Genomic DNA, 20,208 nt, shown 5'->3' on the forward strand with positions numbered 1-20,208 from the left:
TGCAGTGAGTTCCTCGGGACCAGAGAATGCTCTCACACATGGGTACCCCTCTCTGGGTACAGTTTCAATACTTTACTATAGCTTAAACACTAAAATCATCATGACAAAGATACATACACAATATTCATGGCTCAGCTGCTACAGCCACAGGGAGAAACTACAGTGCTAAGACATGAGAACCAATCCCAGGTAGCTCTATTGATCAAGAGGCAGGCTGTGCTCACCCTGTCCCCCTGGCCAGCAGAGCTCCCAAGCTGCGCACTCGCAGAGCTGGTCAGCTGCCGACTCAGCAGGTGAGCATCCCCGGCGGGAACTGCACCATCGTGGTGGTCAGGCTGGTGCCGCTCCAACTCACCCACCCATGCTCTTGGTTTGGATGTGTTCAGAATTGTGTGATGTGTGTCCTGTGACCCCCGGAATTCTGAACCAAGGAGAACCAATCTCTTCCTTTATTTTGGAACCTGGTCCTTCCTGTCGTTCCCTGCTGCTCCTGCGCCCCCCTGCCAGCCCTGCTTCCCCCGGATCTTAGCATCAGCCACCCGGTGATTATCGGCGTGTTCTAACTTCTGATCAAACACAAACCAGCGCTTCCCTCTTACACCCAGGACAAGTGTGATAAAAAAAATACACGGGTCTTCCCTCCATGGATCTCTCTTTATGACAAAAGTACAGCCCTTCTCTTGGAATTTGCAACGTCAGCCTGCCTGGGGCTACACCAAGGCTACTCAGGTAGCAACTCCGATCTGCAATTAGTTACAAAAAGACTGCAGATTCATTGACTACAAGCATCCAGGAGGAACCAAACGTCTCTTTCCCCTCTTTGATCTAGTCCTTAAAAATAAGCAGGTGATGATGAGACAGCTTCACCTATTGTTGCCTCTCCTTATACAACAATCAGTCACTTTAACAGAATTCCCTCTGACAAATCAACTTTTATCCTCAGCTTTTCTGGTTCAATTAACTTTCAATAACTAAAACAATCAAGGCAGCCTAAAACCAGTCAGGAATGATCTTTTCATCTACACTAATATCTGATTTTTGGGAAATGAACTGCAATTATTGAAAATAGCTCTCCATTGAATCAGTATACTGACAGAAGGCAAATAAATATGAAGAAGTGATTTTAAAAGCACCAGGGACATGGAACGAGAGGCATAAATTGATTTATCTGAATTTAAATGCCACTCTTTAGGATAACTCTCTCTCTTATTGAGATGTGCATAAAACCATCCCACTGTCAGTATTTAGATAATGCACTGGTGTAGCGAAGTTGTGAAACTTGAAACAATTAAATTATTCATATAAGATACTGTGAAAGCAAACATCACTCACAAATCTGTATGTATTTATGTTTACTTTTCATGTATAATATAGAAACAGTAGTTTTTATATTGCATGGTGATACAAAAGTCCATTCTGATAAGGCACTTAGTGCCATGGTCTGGTTGACTGGATAGGGCTGGGTGCTAGGTTGGACTGGATGAGCTTGGAGGTCTCTTCCAACCTGGCTGACTCTATGATTCTATGGACATCCCTAGTTATGGGTATGTGCACTAAGAATGCACCTTGACACTGGGAAAAATGCACGCTCCTAAGCAGCAGAAAATGCTGTCCTCCTGTAAGAGCTTGTTGTATAAACAGTAGAGGACAAGGGACACGAAATGGACAACCTTGCTGTGATCGCTTCATTCTCTACAACTGAAGTGCTGAGCAAGTAAAAGCTTTTCCTTACAATGCCACTAGAAGACTCCAACAGAACCAAAAATCAAACCTAAGCTCCTAAAATACATTCTGCTACTCTAACCATATGAGCAAATATGGTAAAATATTAAAGGTTTAGTAGGAGACTGCACTGTGACTTAGTGTGAACAGTTGCTGGTATTATAATTGAGATTATTTTGCCTATCTCTTGTGAACTGCCAAATGCAGCACAACTGTTCAGGGAATCAGTGACTATGCCAGCAAAATAATACTCAAGTGCCTTTCAGAGACATCTTTAAAAATAATATCTTTTAAAATATTTATTTCCCTCCTCCTGACCTTCCTGAAGGTAACTTAGTTATGATGTTTTTATGGTTGTTTGGGTTTCTGTGTGAGAGAGAGAAGAAAATAGATCCTGGACTGATGAAAAAAAAATAATCTGTTGGAAGATTAAGAGCTTTGATTTCTGGAATCATAGAATCAACCAGGTTGAAAGAGACCTCCAAGATCATCCAAGTCCAATCTACCACCCTGCCCTGTTCAGTCAATGAACTCTGGGGTGAAAATAAAAGAAGAGGGTTGTGCTAGTTTGAAGCTAGCTAGAATGTTTTGGTGAGCAGGACTAGATTACAGGCTGTGGAAGGAAAACAATGGTGATATCTGCTTCACTCATAGGCTTGCTGAGAGGTATAAGAACAAGAATCAAAACATAGATAAGGCACCACTCCTGCTGGGGAGCTCCAACCTGCATTTCTCTCTAGCCTCTCTGCTGTTTTCTCTGACTAACTCACTTTGCTTCCTAACCCCCTGGCTGAACCTCCATTCTTCCTTGGCACTGGGGTAAGGTTGAGAGGGGTGGGGGGAGAAGGTGAAGGGGTGGTTGAGAGCCCCTCCTGGGCACTCAGGTTTCTGGGAGGGGAGTTGTGTTTCTGTATTACCTTTTCCCTTGTCTATTTCTGTCTATAACTGTATACACTGTAACTATCTGCTTGTCTATTGTGCCAGCTGTAAATATAAGCTTCATTCCATTTCCAGAGCTGCCTGAGTCTAGTCTGGGTGATTTCTAAAGTGGGGGGGGGGGGGGGACAGGGAACACCCAAACTATCACAAGGGTTCTGGAAAGTGAAGGCACTCCACAACTGTCAGCTGTACCACACTATGGGTTAAAACACCAATAGACACATATGAGACTTACTGGCAAAATTAACTGCAGCTGCTAAAACACTGTCTGGCTGGAGTTTGGGTGTAGCTGAATTACACTGCTGAAATGCTACTCCAAACTACACTATGTTTTATGGACATCACACAGCTTAGTCCATGCTCAAATCCTCACTGAAGAAGCAATGAGTTGTACTGAAATAAGTAACTAGAAGCAGTCACTTCCCCCTTCCCTGTCACACACACACACAAACCAAGCACACTGAGGGAAAGCCAAAAGCCAAAGCTCCTTTTCTTCAGAAACTGCAGTTTTCAAAACATGAGGGCAGTTCAGTGGTTTGTCTTTGACACAACAAAGAAGGTTCCCCAAAGGGCTTTCCCAGAGCAATATTCTCCTTAAAACAGCAACAGCTTAATGTACAAAAAGCAGGAACATCTTGCAGCTGCTAGACCTTGTGGAAGGCCATCTCTGTCTCCTCTGCTGCATACTTCTGCCTAGTTTCAGTTCCCTGAAACAAAGCACAGCCAGTGACAGGCTAAGTGCTGAGGCTGGAAGCAATTGCCACATCCTGGTGCTGTGTATGTCCACCACAGGGTAAAGAAGCAGGGTCTTGGGTCCAAGTGAGATCGCTGCTAGCCTATGTGTGAAAGAATGAACCAAACCTCTGCGCCGGCAGGGGTACGGACAAAGAGAAACCAGTACATCCCAGAGAGGAGCACCCAGTGCAGCTCTACTGGCGAAGGACTCTGACTTAAAGAAGGACATGAACCTGTTGCACAGGTCCACAGGAAGCCACAGAAATGATCAGAGGGATGGAGCAACTTTTTACAAGGATGGGCTGAAGGAGTGAGAGAATTTGGCTTACTCAGCCTGGCTTACTCAGCGTGTCCAGAGAAGGGCGACGAGGCTGGGGAGAGGCCTTGAGCACAGCCCTACAAGGAGAGGCTGAGGGAGCTGGGATTGGTTAGCCTGGAGAAGAGGAGGCTCAGGGGAGACCTCATTGCTGTCTGCAACTACCTGAGGGGAGGTTGTGGCCAGGAGGAGGTTGCTCTCTTCTCTCAGGTGGCCAGCACCAGAACAAGAGGACACAGCCTCAGGCTGCACCAGGGGAGATTTAGGCTGGAGGTGAGGAGAAAGTTCTTCCCTGAGAGAGTCATTGGACACTGGAATGGGCTGCCCGGGGAGGTGGTGGAGTCGCCGTCCCTGGAGCTGTTCAAGGCAGGACTGGACGTGGCACTTGGTGCCATGGTCTGGCCTTGAGCTCTGTGGTAAAGGGTTGGACTTGATGATCTGTGAGGTCTCTTCCAACCCTGATGATACTGTGATACTGTGATACTGTGACAAGAGAAGGCTCCAGGGAGACCTTGTTACAGTCATTCAGTACTTAAAGGGGCAAATGTTTTAAATAATCCTTGTTTGAACAGGACAAGAGGTGAAGGTTTTAAACTAAAAGAGGAAGATATAGGCTAGATAGAAGAGGAAGATTTAGGCTAGATAGATGAAAGAATTACTTATTTTTTTTTACACTGAGAGTGCTGAGACATTGGACCAGTTTGTCCAGAGAGGTGGTAGATGCCCTATCCTGGAAACACTCCAGGTCAAGTTCAGTAGGACTCCTGTTATCTGATCTAATTGAAGATGTCCCTGATCACTGCAGGGAGGTTGGAGTAGATGAGGTTTAATGATCCCTTCCAACCCAAAATATACAATAACTCTATCATCAGTTTAATGGTGCCCCCTGATTTTAATTCTTAACTGAAAGATTTCATTGTGAAGCAATTTTTGTCAACTGAAGCAGAACTCATCATAGAACTAAACATGATTCTGAAAGGTCCAAAGGCAGCATCCATAACACACTGCAGCATACAGTTCTTTAGAAGTGGCTGAGGGGCCACAAAGGCATTTTCATGAGCAAGGAAAGAAGCAAGCCTGCTTTGCTTTTCAGGCTGGGCAAATAATCAAAGCATCAGAGTTAAGAAAAGTGATGCCTATCCTTGAATTAAATCTACCTCAGTCTTCTGTTTTGTTCAAAAGCAAAATGCATGTAGGTGTTTTCCAGTCAGCAGATGCAACCTATCTGCTAATGTCCAGCACAGTCTTATCACAGAATGTTAGGAGCTAGAAGGGGCCTCAAAATGGTCATCTAGTCCAACACCCCTGTCAGAACAAGATAATTACAACTACTAACACCAGAACAGAGTACCAGAGAATGCAGACAGTGCATTTTAATCCAACCTTAATACAGGTCCTTGCCAATAATGGTCCTTAATTTTTAGAAGCAATATTAAAACACTTAATAAAACCACTTCAGCAGCAACCAGCATTTAATGACAAAAGTTACTGAACTTGTCAGAGAACCATTTGATGGATTTATCATTTTAATTTCTTTTGCATGTAAACTGACTCCAGTAGAAGAAATTATATGATCTGACATCTCATACCCATTCAGCCTCCTTAAACTCCTTCTTTCTCATGAAAGCAAAAGGTTTTGTCACTTTTTTTGCTCATTCTCCTTTTCTAGATCAGCTCTAGTCCAAGCATAAAATGTTATCACTTCTGCTTCTAAGATTTTTCCATGACAAAAGTTCACCTTTCATACTTACTACTTGTATTTTTTGTCTCACATGGCTTTTTGATGAATTAGTATGCTTTGACTCCCTGACTTCATTTTTTTTTCTCCAAGCTCTTGTAATTAAACTCCTCAAAAGCCTTTTGAAATGTAAACAAGTTATATTGTCAGATTGTTTTCCTTATCCACTGCGGGATGGATTCTTTCCAAATACACCAATAAACAGAGCAGCATGATTTTCTTTAGTTGAATCTGTGGTGATTAAACATCATCACAATGAAGACTTTTAGATCATCAATTCTCATGTTTTAGCTATTGAATGTATTTTACATCAAATTTAAGGAAGTGCTTGTGAAAAATGTTCAGATAAATCTCAATCCATAAACATAACATCATAGAATGCTTTAGGCTGAAAGAATTTTTAACACTTTCAGGGCTGGAGCCTCCACAGCTTCTCTGAGCAACCTGTTTCAGTGCCTCATCACCTTCATGAGGACATTTTTTTTTCCTAATTTCAGTCAAGCTTCTTCTAGTTTGAAGTTGTCACCTTTCATCCTACAGAGGGACTTTGACAGCCTGAATGAGAGGGCAGTGGTCAATGGGATGAGATTGAACAAGGCCAAGTGTAGGGTTCTGCACTTTGGCCACAACAACCCCAAGCAGCACTGCAGGCTGGGGACAGAGTGGTTGAGAGCAGCCAGGCAGAGAGGGACCTGGGAGTGCTGGTAGAGAGTAGTTGAACAGAAGCCAGCAGTGTGTCCAGGTGGGCAGGAGAGCCAATGGCATCCTGACCAGGATGAGGAACAGTGTGGCCAGAGAATGGTGACGAAGCTGGTGAGGGGCCTGGAGTAGAGCCCTGTGAGGAGAGGCTGAGGGAGCTGGGGGTATGCAGCCTGCAGAAGAGAAGGCTCAGGGCAGAGCTCATTGCTGTCTACAACTCCCTGAAGGGAGGCTGTAGCCAGGTGGGGTTGGTCTCTTCTACCAGGCAAGCAGCAACAGAAGAAGGTGACAGAATCTCAAGTTGTGCCAGGGGAGGTGTAGGCTGGATGTGAGGAGGAAGCTGTTGTCAGAGAGAGTGATTGGCATTGGAATGGGCTGCCCAGGGAGGTGGTGGAGTTGCCATCCCTGGAGGTGTTCAGGAAATGGCACTTAGTGCCATGGTCTGGTTGATTGGCTAGGGCTGGGTGCTAGGTTGGGCTGGATGATCTTGGAGGTTTCTTCCAACTTGGTTGATTCTATGAGTCTATGATTCTATGGTTCTGTGATTCTATATGCCTTTGTAACAAGTCTCTGTCCAGCTGTTCTTCAAATGCTGTAACATTGCTCTAGGGTCTCCCTAGAGACTTTTCTTCTCCAGGCTGAATTCCAAACCTCTCAAGACTGTTTTCATAGGAGAGGTGGTGCAGTCCTTGGATCATATTTGTGGCCTTCCTCCAAACCTGCTCTAATGATTCTGTGTCCTTGGAACACGTCAGTTTTGACCCTATAGGAGACTTGCACTCAACAGGATTTAATTTCTTCCTGTGATAAAAATATTTACATTCAAGTACAGAAATTAGAAATTTTAAACAGATGCAATTTCCAATTAGTCTCAGGCCCGTGGAAGCACAGACATCCAAATGTGCATGTAGAAGTATATTTTGTTTAGTTCAGTCGTGATTCATCTTGTGATACGAGGTTTTATTAGGGGAAAATATGTGCCCTCAAACTGACCATGAATTTTTAACCAATGTCATTACTGCTGCTGCTTTGCTAGAAGAAAGGAAAGTTGCTGTTAGCAGTTGTTCTCAAGTCTCGTTTTATGGTAGCTCAGTGTCCTAAAATGCAAAGATTTTTCATCTTCCTCTTTTGATTCCAGGGTAAAGTATGTATCCTTGCTTGCATCTTCCCCCCTAGCCTGTATCAAATGTTACAGCCAAAATATGTCTCTGACAGAGATTGGGACTCAGCCTTTTAAAGTGAATTATTAGTCAACTCTTTTTACTTTTATGGGAGGAGAGGCACTTTGCTGCTTGACATCTGGCAGTCATTTAAAGCTCTAGCAACTCCTCATTCAGAGCAGCACACAGATCTGATTTACTTTCATATTTCATCGTGGTCTAAATACCACCCTATGCTTTCTTGGAAAAACAAGAAATAAACTGAAAAAGCTGGTTGGCTGGGGCTAGACTTCAGCTACTAGATTGTCACTCTGCTTTTTACTCACCCAGATCCATAAGAACTACCCAATGTGTAAAATCTGTTGTTTATACAGATCTGCAGCTGGCTCTGTCCCAGTTGCTTGAGAGTGATATCTAAACATAAAATAATCTCTGTATAAACTGTGGGTTGGTAAAATATGTAAGTGCTTAGTGTTTGTTCAGCCCAGATCTCTTGCTGAAACTGAAGGTTATGTCTGGATGATAACCATCAGATGTCAGTTCATCTGGGAATTCAAATTCTGTCAAAGTTTAACTATGCTCGAGTCACAAGGACAAAATATGGGTCGAATTCAACAGGTTGGGTTGAATTTTAAAGCATCCCATCAGCATGCGCCAAAACTAGCCCAAGGTAACTGCTCTGCCTTGAATTCTGTGGAAGTCAAGCGAAGTAAACAAGTTTTGAATACATACCTAATTATCAGCTTACTCCTTTGAATCGTTAGAGCTGCAATCAGCAACAGTGCTTCTGTTCTGCTTACAGAGAGTGATGATCCTGCTGTAATGCGGAACTGCTGTTGAAGGATAACACAAGGTAAGTTTACAACATCTTCCCAAAATACCCCAGGAATAAAATGCACATTGCTTGAGTTTAATAGAGGGGTTTGAGGCTGTGTTTGGGGTGAGGGATGAGGCTGATTTGAAGGTTTTAAATAATTTATTAATATATACAAAGAGAATTTCCCCCAGACTTCTGTACAGCCAACCCACACAAACTCTTTGTACAGGGTTGGTGAAACTGTTTTACAGAATGTCTGCTTACAGCCCAATGAAGCAACTGGGTAGAGGTTTAGAAATGTCCTGGCCAGAGTCTTGTGGCATAAAGTGCCATGGTAAAGTCAATGAAATTCCTTAGCAACTCGGATGAAGAGAGCTCCAATGGTCACTGATTGGCAGTCTCAGCATCTGTGCTCCCCAAAACACACACAGCGAATGCCAGGCGGTTGCTTCCCGTGGGGCTGATAGCTCAGTTGGAGCTGATAGCTCAGTTGGAGCTGGGGCAGGCTGCCCAAGCAGGTGCCAGGGCACGATGGGGCTGCTGCGGCGAGCTGGAGCGGCGGCAGCCGGGAGCGCCTCCTGCCATCGCCCGCGGGCTCGGCGCAGAGTGCCCTGGAGCAAAGGGCCGCGGGCAGCGAGCAGAGGTAGTGGCCCCAGGCAGCAGGCAGGGAGAGGGCAGCGGAGGAGGCGGCAAGAGCCCCTCGTGTACCTGGATCGCCCTGTTTATGGGATGTGGGCCGGGATGGATGGTCCTTGGGCCACAGTATTGTCCAACAGGCTGCTGGCAGCCAGCCCAAACACACCACATCAGGAAGGGTGCACACGTCTGTACCCCCAGATATGGGGAGAGCATGGGTGGGCACACGCTAAGCCGTGGGCTTGTGCAGCCTGTTTGCAGCCACATCCTATAGCCTTGGGCAGGCCAGAGTCTGTGGCACCAGGGCTACCGTGCCCCTTGTGTCCGTTCAGTGTTTGCCTCTGGTTTGGGCAGAAAGCATGGTTGGGTGGAAGGCATGGCCAGGCAAGCACAGGCATAAGTAAGCCTATTTGGGCCTGTGTGGCCCTCCACTGCACTGAGTGACACAGCCTTTCACATAAAGGGTGTTGTTCTCAGTGCAAAAAAGCAGGTAGAACAATTGTCACTGCAGCTTTGGTACAAGGCATTTCACCACTTGGCTATCAAAGCTCACTCTGCATAACATTTCGGGGGTTAGCCTTAGGATACCAGAAGCATATCAATCACAGCAAGGTTTCCAAAAGCAACTTTTTTATATGGGACAAGGCTGTCGTGGGCAACTTAAACAAAATGGTGCAGGAAAGAAATGACAGATATGGACTGGGTTTAGTGGCTGCTTTATAGGAACACCAACTAGACAGGTCAGTAGGTCTTTTATTGTAAATTGAGTCTTTTAGGCTTTTCAGTGCTTTCAGTTTGGTATAATTCTTAATATTCCACTCTTACTTTAGCTGACATGGATTAGCACTTACTCGAGCACCTTCTCTGCTCTCAGTAGGCTCCAGTGATCAGAAATGGCACAGGCTGCTTCATAAACTTAACATTTTCCTTTCTGATCCTTTCCCATAACCTTCTGCAAGCTCCAGAGGCTATGACCCCCTTTGGATTAGATAAAAGACAGGTGCCCATCCACAGCCACCTTCTGGTGAAGCAGCACTCTGCAAGAGAGTAGCTCCTTAAGAAATAAGATGAATCTTGCATCAAAGCTTTTCTCAACGCTGCCACGAGACTACTGCCTTGTTCTCAAAGCCTTTCCTTCTGACACCACCAATGGCCAGGATATGCCCACTATGAGTGATGACATTGTTGGGTGACATCAGGTCAGCTCATACTTGCCGCCATGATCTTGCAGAATTTTAACAGATATGCTTAAATTAATTCAGACAATAAAAAAAACCAGTCACTAGTGGTGCTCCCCAAGGATCACTGCTGCCTCCAGCCCTGTGCAATATCTTTATCAATGATCTGGATGAGGGGATTGAGTCCAGCATCAGTAAGTTTGCAGATGACACCAAGCTAGGAGCAGGTGTGGAGCTGTTGCAAGGTAGATATTGAGATACTGAATGTGTCCAGAGAAGGGCAACAAAGCAGGTGAGAGGCCTAGAACACAGCCCTTGGAGGAGAAGCCTGGAGAAGAAGCAGCTCAGGTCTGACCTCATTGCTATCTGCAACTACCTGAAGGGAGGCTGTAGCCAGATGGGCTTGGGCTCTTCTGCCAGGCAAGAAGCAACAGAACAAGGGGACACAGTCTCAAGTTGTGGCAGGGGAGGTCTAGGCTGGATGTTAGGAGGAAGTTGTTGTCAGAGAGAGTGATTGGCATTGGAATGGACTGCCCAGGGAGGTGGTGGAGTTGCCGTCCCTGGAGGTGTTGAAGCCAAGCCTGGCTGGGGCACTTAGTGCCATGGTCTGGTTGATTGGCTAGGCTTGGGTGCTAGGTTGGACTGGATGATCTTGGAGGTTTCTTCCAACCTGCTTGGTTCTATGAAATGTATCACTCTGCATCTCCAAAGCTTCTTTCTTTTTACCTAGTTAACTATTCAAAGATGTGGAGTATAGCTCTCCTAATTAAGACTTTCAATTTAATTTGTGTCAGTCTTCCAAATCCCACTACCTCGATCCTCTGTGCATCTTTTCTGTGCTTAAATTCTTTTATATTACATTATTACAAAATACTTTTTTCTCTTCTGCAAGAGCATTTGGATCACATGAGGTTTATCCAAGGCTGCAGAACTCATTGGGTTGGTAGTACTGAGGTTTGGGTGTGAGGAGGTGATTTCTGCACAGCGAAGTGTTGGTAGCAGGGTGGAGGTTTGCTCTCCAATAGCTTGTGTAACTCAGCTAATGTGCTGCTAAACTATTACAGCTTCCTTAGTCCTACAAGATTTTAGCCAGCACCTCTCCTGTGATTGCAGGAGGTCTCTGTTAAACTCTGTCTTTTGTTTCACAATCAGTTCTGGGTTAAGGTTACTTGGCTGACAGTAACTGCGCATTTGGAACATCATAAGTGTATTTTTTTATGTGTTTCCTGAAGGGTCCTCACTTTTGCATTTATGGGGTTTGGAAAATTTGCTTGCCCCAAAAAGGTGCTAGATGGCCCATTCCTAGAAATGTTCTGATCTGAGCAACCTGATCTATTTAAAGATATCTCTGTGCCCTGCACAGAGCTTGGACTAGATGACCTTTAAAGGTCCTTCCCAAAGCAAACCTTTCTATGATTCTGTGAAATACTACAGCGTTTCCCCAAAGATCTGAGTATGGGAAGAAAGGGCTGAGGCAATCAATACATAGTCTCAAAAGAAAAAAGGGATGGGAAGATACATTTGTGCTAACCTAGAGAATTTTGAGATCAAGTAGATAGTTTTCCTTGGGAATAAGAGAGCCAGTATCACAGCTGGGTTCTGGGTTTGGAGATTTTGAATAGTCTCAGGTGTCTGTGGTTAATTCTGAGTTCTTCCTCCTCCTCCTTATCAAGCAGCTGGCACAATTTCAAACAACAGAAACATAAAACTTCAGAGAAAAAAAATATCAGATTGACCAAGACAATCAACACATTGCATAGAGAGTTAAAGAAAGAGAAGTTCAGCACTTGGATCAGAGAAAGAGCAATATCCTGAAATGGCAAATGTGGTGGTTGGGACAGGTGCTGCACCTGCCAGCCTGTCTGCCAGCTAGTGTCAGCCTCTCATCCTCTGCAGCCTCTGAGCCCCATCCTGCTCATGGCCCTCAATACTGTGATCTGTGCCTGCTGAGAGGTGGCCAGGCCACCTGCAGCAGGTCTGTGGGCTGCATTTTCAGAAGTGCCTAACCCTCACAATGGAGTACTGATTTTCCAGGGAGTCTGGCTCCTATTCAGCCATCCTGCTGCATTTTTAGAAGTGCTTGGCCACTGGCAGTTCCTGTTGACATGAAGCCTGTGCACTTCATCCACAGCTGCTGCCTCTTCTGTGGGTCTTTTGAGCACCTACTTTCCCAGTGTCTGTGTCAGCACAATGACCTGTCACATTGCAAGAACACCTTTAGGATGTGAGGTCAACAGATAGGGACGAAATCACAGAGCTAATAAGTCAGTGAGGTCTGCTCTGCCTTGATTACATTCTGCTAGCAAACGTGCAATGGACTCATATGCAGAGCAGTCTCACCATCTCACTCACAGTGGCCTGTGTTTAAGAGTAGATGGTCTCAGGACTCTGGTCCCAGGGCTCTAAAATGAGTGAGACCTTGGGACAGAGGATGGTGATGGCGGTGAGTGCAGGAGAGCAATGCAAAACTGAATGCCTGTGTGCGAGTGTACGTGTGGATCTAACAGCAGAGAGCCAGTAGTTGTGCTAGTTTGAAGCTAGCTAGACCATTTTGGTGAGAAGAACTAGATTACAGGCTGTGAAAGAGAAACAATGGTGATGACTACTGCACTAATAGGTTTGCTGAGAGGTATAAGAACAAGAATCAAAACATACATAAGGCATTACTCCTGCTGGGGAGCTCTAAGCTGCATTTCTCTCTATCCTCTCTGCTGTTTTCTCTGACTAATCCACTTTGCTTCCTAACCCCCTGGCTGAACCTCCATTCTTCCTTGGGACTGGGGTAAGATTGAGGGGCAGGGAGGAGGTGGAACGGTGTTTGGGAGCCCCTCCTGGGGACTCAGGTTTCTGGGAGGGGAGTTGTGTTTCTGTATTACCTTTTCCCTTGTCTATTCCTGTCTATAACTGTATATACTGTAAATATCTGCTTGTCTACTGTGCTAGCTGTAAATATAAGCTTCATCAATTGCCAGAGCTGGCTGAGTCTAGTCTGGGTGAGTTCCAAAGGGGTGGGGGGGCAGGGAACACCCAAACCATCACAGCAGTCAAACAGCAATAGCCCCAGGCAGCTAGCCCTTTGCTCAATACGGAAGGACTTGATGACATTTTGAACACAGATGTTAACCTCGAGATGAAGTTCACAAGGAATTGCCCACATTTCTCACCTCTTTAAAGTGCTCTGTGCAGATTTGCCTCAGGTTTGTATATGGATGTAGCACACAGGGCTCTCCCAGGACCTCCAAACACTGCTGAGACAAAGCCAGCTTCTGGGATGAAGCGGTGTGTGCAGACAGAATAGTCTTGTTTTGCAAACAAATTTCCTCTCTTTGTTAGACACAAGATTGCCACCTACCTGAGCAGAAGCAAAAGGAAGTAAAACCAAATTACCTGCTCCTCTTAGGCAGAATGGGCTTAGACCACTCCCTTGTGTAGAGGTTTGCCTTACAAATGTGCCTTTGGCAATCATAATGCTGAACGTTGTTCCCTTCCAGCTGTGTACAGACAAGGGCAACAAGCATTGGTTTGGTACTGTAGTGTCCTGGTTCTAGCTAGAACAGGACTCATTCTGTTCCAAACAGGTGACCCTGAACAGACCAGCACAGGATTCCATTCCATGGATGGCATATTCAGTGTAAATCTGAGCCACCACCACCACAGTCAATGGCCCTTGTCCAAGGAGTACCCCCTGGCTCTTGTCTGCTGCTGACTCCAGTCTGGCACTTCCCCAGTGCTTGGCCTCAGCATCGGGGATGACAGTGATGTAATTGCCATCAGGGGTTTGGTTTGGTATTGGCTTTTGATGGATTTTTGCATATTCTATTTTATTGTCATTGTTTCATCAAAATTATTTTAGTTTTCTTTACCAACCTGTTAGTCTCTCTTCCTTATTCCCTTTCTCTGCCCTTGGGGAAGGGAGAGGTTCATTGACAACATCTGTCACTCATCTAGGCAACAGTTCAGCCCTAAGCCTTGACATGCAGCCATGGTGGTGGTTTGCTTTAGTACCTTTTTCCAATTCACTGAAGTTTGGAAAATAGCTAGCCTAACTCTCTCACAGAAATCACACAGAGCTGCTCTGGGAAGTGGGCTCATGGGGGTGCATACAGAGAAAGTCAGCTCTAACCTGCCATCGCAGCAACTGAGCCAGGCTGGTGGAGAACAAAGCCTGCTTGGGGGCAGAAGCACTACACTACAGGACACAAATATCAACAGAGCTCTGGGTCATCTGAAAATATCTAAACCAATTTTTTTGTCTAAAACTCCATTTACATGCCTTTGCTTTTGCATTTTCAAAGGTTATTCTCTTGCACCATGAGTAAAAAGAGGCTTTTAAAAGTGATTAATCAGGCTGTCGTTTTCAAGTTTCACAACATCCCATACTGTTATGACAAACAGTGCCCAGTTCAAAAGGAATGAATGTTTCTATCAAAGTATTCCACTCACAAAGAGTACAGAGCCCAGCATGGAATAAATAATGACCCAAACTACAGCAGTACTATTTCTTGGAAACTCTTCAATCTGAGAAACATTGAGGTTTATCAAGCTGGGATCCAAATCTTTTCTATGCATACAGCGTCCTGCTGTGTCTCTTAACACTTGATTCTTTACTGAGCACATCACATAGTCACACAGCTGTATTGTTTTTTTTAAGGGCTCCCTGTTCAGCACCGTCACAGATACAGATTTGGATATGCTTTTCCTCGGAGCATGTATTTGATGAAGATGCTTGAATGGGCAACTAATAAATGGTGCAGACTGAAAAGCAATTACAAAGGATGGTCCTTTCAGGATGGGGTGCTTGAAAATAGTTGTTGGTTTGAAGGAAACCTCGATGGGTAGGTGTCTTTCAGTGCAGATTACAAAGGCTGGCAAGCAGGAGCCTGAGAAACAGAGGAGGCTGTTCAGACAAGAACATGCTGGGGGAGGTTATGCTCTGCTCAGTGACCATGCAGGTCCCTGACATATCAGTTTGGCCTGTGGAAATCAGCCCTAAGAACCCGTTTCATTTCATTGAGAACAGAATGCACTTCTGTCATGTAAAGCCTTAACGACTGAGAACTGTGCCTTCACTCCCGTAGAAGCACAGAATGGTTTAGGCTGGAAGGGACCTCAAAGCTCATCCAGTTCCAGCCCCCTGCCATAGGCAGGGACACCTCCCACCAGAACAGGTCACTCAAGGCCTCATCCAACCTGGCCTTGAACACCTCCAGGGAGGGAGCAGCCACAGCCTCCCTGGGCAACCTGTGCCAGTGTCTCACCACCCTCACTGCAAAGAACCCTTTCCTAACATCTACTTTCAATCTCCCCTCTGCCAGTTCAAACCCATTCCCCCTTGTCCTGGCATGACCAGACCTTGTCAATAGTCCCTCCCCAGCCTTCCTGTAGCCCCCTTCAGATACTGGAAGGCCACTCCAAGGTCTCCTCAAAGCCTTCTCTTCTCCAGGCTGCACAGCCCCAACTCTTGTAGCCTGTTCTCATAGCAGAGCTGCTGCAGCCCTCTCAGTAACTTGGTGGCCTCCTCTGGACTGGCTCCAACACTTCCATGTCCTTCTTGTGCTGGGGGCTTCAGAACTGCACCCAGGACTGCAGGTGGGGTGTGAGGAGAGCAGAGCCAAGGGGCAGAATCCCCTCCCTTGCCCTGCTGCCCACACTGCTCTTGCTGCACCCAGCACAAGGTTGTGTCTGGGCTGCACTCACACTGCAGGCTCCTGCTGAGCTTTTCATCACCCCAGACCCCCAGGTCCTGTTCCTCAGGGCTGCTCTCAGCCATTCCCCACCCAGCCTGGAGCTGTGCTTGGGATTGCACTCACCCAGGTGCTGCACCTTACACTTGGCCTTGTTGAATGTCATGAGGTTGGCCTGGGCACACCTCTGCAGCCTGCACAGGTACCTCTGGATGGATCCCTGCCCTCTAGCAAGTCACCTGTGCCACACAGCTTGGTGTCATCTGCACACTTGCTGAGGGTGCACTGATTCATCTGTCCATGTCACTGACAAAGATGTTACACAGCACTGGTGCCAGCACTGGCCCCTGAGGGAGCCACTTGACACTGGTCTGCAGGTGGACATTGTGCCCTTGATCACAGTATCACAGTGTCACAGTATCACCAAGGTTGGAAGAGACCTCAGAGATCATCAAGTCCAACCCTTTACCACAGAGCTCAAGGCCAGACCATGGCACCAAGTGCCACATCCAGTCCTGCCTTGAACAGCTCCAGGGACGGCGACTCCACCACCTCCCCGGGCAGCCCATTCCAGTGTCCAATGACTCTCTCAGGGAAGAACTTTCTCCTCACCTCAAGCCTAAATCTCCCCTGGTGCAGCCTGAGGCTGTGTCCTCTCGTCTGGTGCTGGCCACCTGAGAGAAGAGAGCAACCTCCCCCTGGCCACAACCTCCCCTCAGGTAGTTGTAGACAGCAATAAGGTCTGCCCTGAGCCTCCTCTTCTCCAGGCTAACCAATCCCAGCTCCCTCAGCCTCTCCTCGTAGGGCTGTGCTCAAGGCCTCTCCCCAGCCTCGTTGCCCTTCTCTGGACACGCTCAAGCATCTCAATGTCCCTCCTAAACTGGGGGGCCCAGAACTGAACACAGTACTCAAGGTGTGGTCTAAGCAGTGCAGAGTACAGGGGCAGAATGACCTCCCTGCTCCTGCTGGCCACACCATTCCTGATGCAGGCCAGGATGCCACTGGCTCTCTTGGCCACCTGGGCACACTGCTGGCTCATGTTCAGGTGGGTATCAATCAGCACCCCCAGATCCCTCTCTGTCTGGCTGCTCTCAGCCACTCTGACCCCAGCCTGTATCTCTGCATGGGGTTGCTGTGGCCAAAGTGCAGCACCCTGCACTTGGAGCTATTGAACACCATCCCCTTGGACTCTGCCCATCTGTCCAGGCGGTCAAGGTCCCACTGCAGAGCCCTTCTGCCCTCCAACCCAGCCACATCTGCCCCCAGCTTAGTGTCATCTGCAAACTTCTGATGACTGACTCGATGCCCTCATCCAGATCATCTATGAAGATGTTAAAGAGAATAGGGCCCAGCACTGATCCCTGAGGGACACCACTAGTGACAGCTGCCAGCTGGATGTGGCACCATTCACCACCACTCTCTGGGCTCAGCCCTCCAGCCAGTTCCTAACCCAGCACAGAGTGTTGCCACCCAAGCCATGGGCTGACAGCTTAGCCAGCAGTTTGCTGTGGGGGACAGTGTCAAAGGCCTTGCTGAAGTCCAGACAGACCACATCCACAGGCCTCCCCACATCCACCAAGCAGTCACCTGATCATAGAAGGAGATCAGGATGGAGAGGCAGGATCTGCCCTTCCTAAACCCATGCTGGCTGGACCTGAGCCCTTTGCCATCCCTCAGGTGCACTCTTATCACCCCCAAGCTAACCTGCTCCATCAGTTTCCCTGGCACTGAGGTCAGGCTGACAGGTCTGTAGTTCCCAGGTTCCTCCATCCCACCTTTCTTGTGGATGGGGACCACGTTGGCAGTTTCCAGTCTCCTGGGACCTCTCTGGTCAGCCAGGGCTGCTGGAAAATGATGGAGAGCAGCTTGGCCAGCTCAGCTGCCAGCTCTCTCAGCACCCTGGGATGGATCCCATCTGGTCCCATGGACTTGTGAGTGTCCAGGTGGCTCAGCAGGTCCTGAACTAATTCCTCATGAATTTCCAGGGGAACACACTGCTCCCTGACCCCATCCCCCAGTTCAAGAGGCCACTTGCCTCCTCCTCCCTCCTTGCTGTTGAAAACTGAGGTAAAGAAGGCATTCAGGACCTCAGCCTTTTGTTCATCATCAGTTATAGTGTTCCCCTCCTGGTCCAGTAAGCAGTGGAGGCTCTTCTTGCCCTTCCTTTTAGCATTGATACATTTATAACAGTGCTTTTTATTGTCCTTCACAGAGGTGGCAGCCTAAGTTCTAACTGGGCCTTAGCCTCTCTAATTTTTCTCCTGCATAATCTGGCTACCTCCTTAAACACGTCAGGAGAAGCCTTCCCCTCCTTCCAGAGGTGATACACCCTCTTTTTCTCCCCCAATTCCTTCAGGAGCTGTTTGCTCATCCAGGCTGGTCGCCTTCCCCGCCGGCTCATCTTTCGGCACATGGGAACTGCCAGCTCCTGTGCCCTCAAGAGCTCCTGTTTAAAGTAGGTCCAACCATCCTGGACCCCTTTGTTCTCAAGGACTGCTGCCCAGGGGACTTTGCAAATAAGTTTCCTAAGCAAATTGAAGTTTGCCCTCTGAAAGTCCAAGGTGTGGGTTTTGTTGTAGTGCCTCCCTACCTCCCTGCATATTGAAAACTCCACTAACTCGTGATCACTACACCCCAGGCAGCCTCCCACTGCCACATCTCCTACCAGCCCTTCTCTGTTGGAGAGCAGCAGGTCAAGCTGAGCTTGACCCCTAGTAGGCTCACTTAACAGCTGGGTCATGAAGCTGTCCTCCATGCACTCTAGAAATCTCCTGGACTGCCTCCTCTCTGCTGAATTAAGTTCCCAGCAGATATCTGGCAGGTTAAAGTCACCCACAAGGACAAGATCTGATGATCTTGAGACAGCCTCCAGCTGTTTGTAAAATATCTCATCTGTTTCCTCATCCTGGTTGGGTGGTCTATAACAGACTCCAACCAGGATGTCAGATTTGTTAGTCCTCCCTCTGATTTTAGCCCACAGGCTCTCAACCCCTTCGTCCCTCACCTCAAGCTCAGTGGCATGGAGTGACTCCCTAATATACAGGGCCACCCCTCCTCCTCTTCTCCCTTGCCTGTCTCTCCTGAAGAGGCTGTATCCCCCCAGTATAGCAGCCCAGTCATGCCTGTCATCCCACCAAGTGTCTGAAATGGCAACTATATCATAGTCACCCTGGTGGACCAGGACTTGCAGTTCCTCCTGCTTGTTACCCAAGCTGTGTGCATTGGTGTAGATGCACTTCAGCTGGGCTCTCGATTCCCCAATTGTCCCTAGTTTCCTTCCCACTCTCTCCTTCTCAGAGAGAGTAATTGCCTCACCCACCCCCTTCAGACCTAGTTTAAAGCCTGCCTAATGAGCCCTGCCAACTCCAGTGCCAGGACTCTCCTGCCCCTCCTAGACAACTGCATCCCATCAGGGTCAAGCAGGTCTGGCGCAGAAAAAGTTCCCCTGTGGTCAAAGAACCCAAAGTGTCACCGCTGGCTCCATCCCTTGAGCCAGCTGTTGATGTCATAGGTTCTGCTGTTCCTCTCTGTGAACTCCCTTGCCACAGAGGGAACTGAGCAGAACACCACCTGTGCTCCTGACCCAGGGCCTTGAATTCCTTTTTAATTGCCCTGGTCCCCTTCTTTTCAATCTCATCCCTGCCAGCCTGAATTACCAGCAAGGGGTAATAATCAGAGGGCTGGATTAGGTTTGGGAGTCTCCTGGTGATGTCCCTAACCCGGGCACCAGGAAGGGAGCAGACCTCCCTGTGAGACGGGTCGGGATGACAAATGGGTCCCTCTGTCCCCCTCAAGACTGAGTCCCCAACAACTATAACCCTTCTCTTTTTCTTGGCTTTTGTGGAGCTGGTCACCACAGTTGGTGGGGACTGCTCCACCCTAGGCATCATCTCAGATGGATGCTCCTCAGCGCTCTCATCCTCTGTGCCCTCTGCATGCAGGGCCTCATACTTGTTGTGCAAGGGCAGAGGAAGAAGAGGAGAGGGCCGGGGTGGATTTCCCTTACTACCCCTGACAGGGATCTGTACCCATCCCTCCCTGTTTCCAGGGGCAGTTTCCTTAGCAGGGGGGATCTGCAGAGCCTGCACCCACAGATCCAGCTCCCTTTCATTCTCCCTTATGGACCTGAGCCTGTATACTTCATCCTTCAGCTCAGCCACTTCATCTTTCAATTCTGCCACCAAGGTGAGAAGGAAGTTCACCTGCTCACACCTGGTGCAATTGTTCTCCCCTTCCCCTTCTACAGCAAGTGAGAGGCTCCAGCACTCCCTGCATCCGGTAGCCTGGACTCCTGTGCTTTCCTGGGTCGAGTCAGTCTGTGTGCACACGCTTGTTCTGCCCTTGGTAGCACGAGTGACAGGCACAGTGCACAGTGACACTGACAGGCAGAGACAGGAAGGAACAACAAAAGCCCCCAGCCGCAGGCAGGCTGTGGCTTGGCAGCCACAATGGCGGCATGCAGCACGCGGTGGGGCTTTAAACCTCCCGCGGCTGACGTCACCAGCCCCCGTCACAGCCTCGCTCTCTCTCGCGAGACCACAGCCCTGCCGCCCCCTGCTGCCCTTAGCTTCTCTCAGAGCCGCG

At 47.8% G+C, this 20,208-nt stretch overlaps 1 long non-coding RNA gene across 2 annotated transcripts in view; it reads left to right on the forward strand.

The window, feature by feature from the left end:
* The window catches only part of LOC135180276 (uncharacterized), a 94,550-nt gene that overhangs the window by 70,571 nt on the left and 3,771 nt on the right, over positions 1–20,208 (forward strand). For both annotated transcript variants that reach the window (XR_010304353.1, XR_010304352.1), the window contains one exon: positions 8,112–8,162. This is a non-coding gene — a long non-coding RNA (uncharacterized LOC135180276). The remainder of the gene's footprint in view (positions 1–8,111; positions 8,163–20,208) is intronic.

The sequence above is a fragment of the Pogoniulus pusillus genome, chromosome 13 (genome assembly GCF_015220805.1).
Source record: "Pogoniulus pusillus isolate bPogPus1 chromosome 13, bPogPus1.pri, whole genome shotgun sequence".
In the NCBI taxonomy this organism is placed as follows: domain Eukaryota; kingdom Metazoa; phylum Chordata; class Aves; order Piciformes; family Lybiidae; genus Pogoniulus; species Pogoniulus pusillus.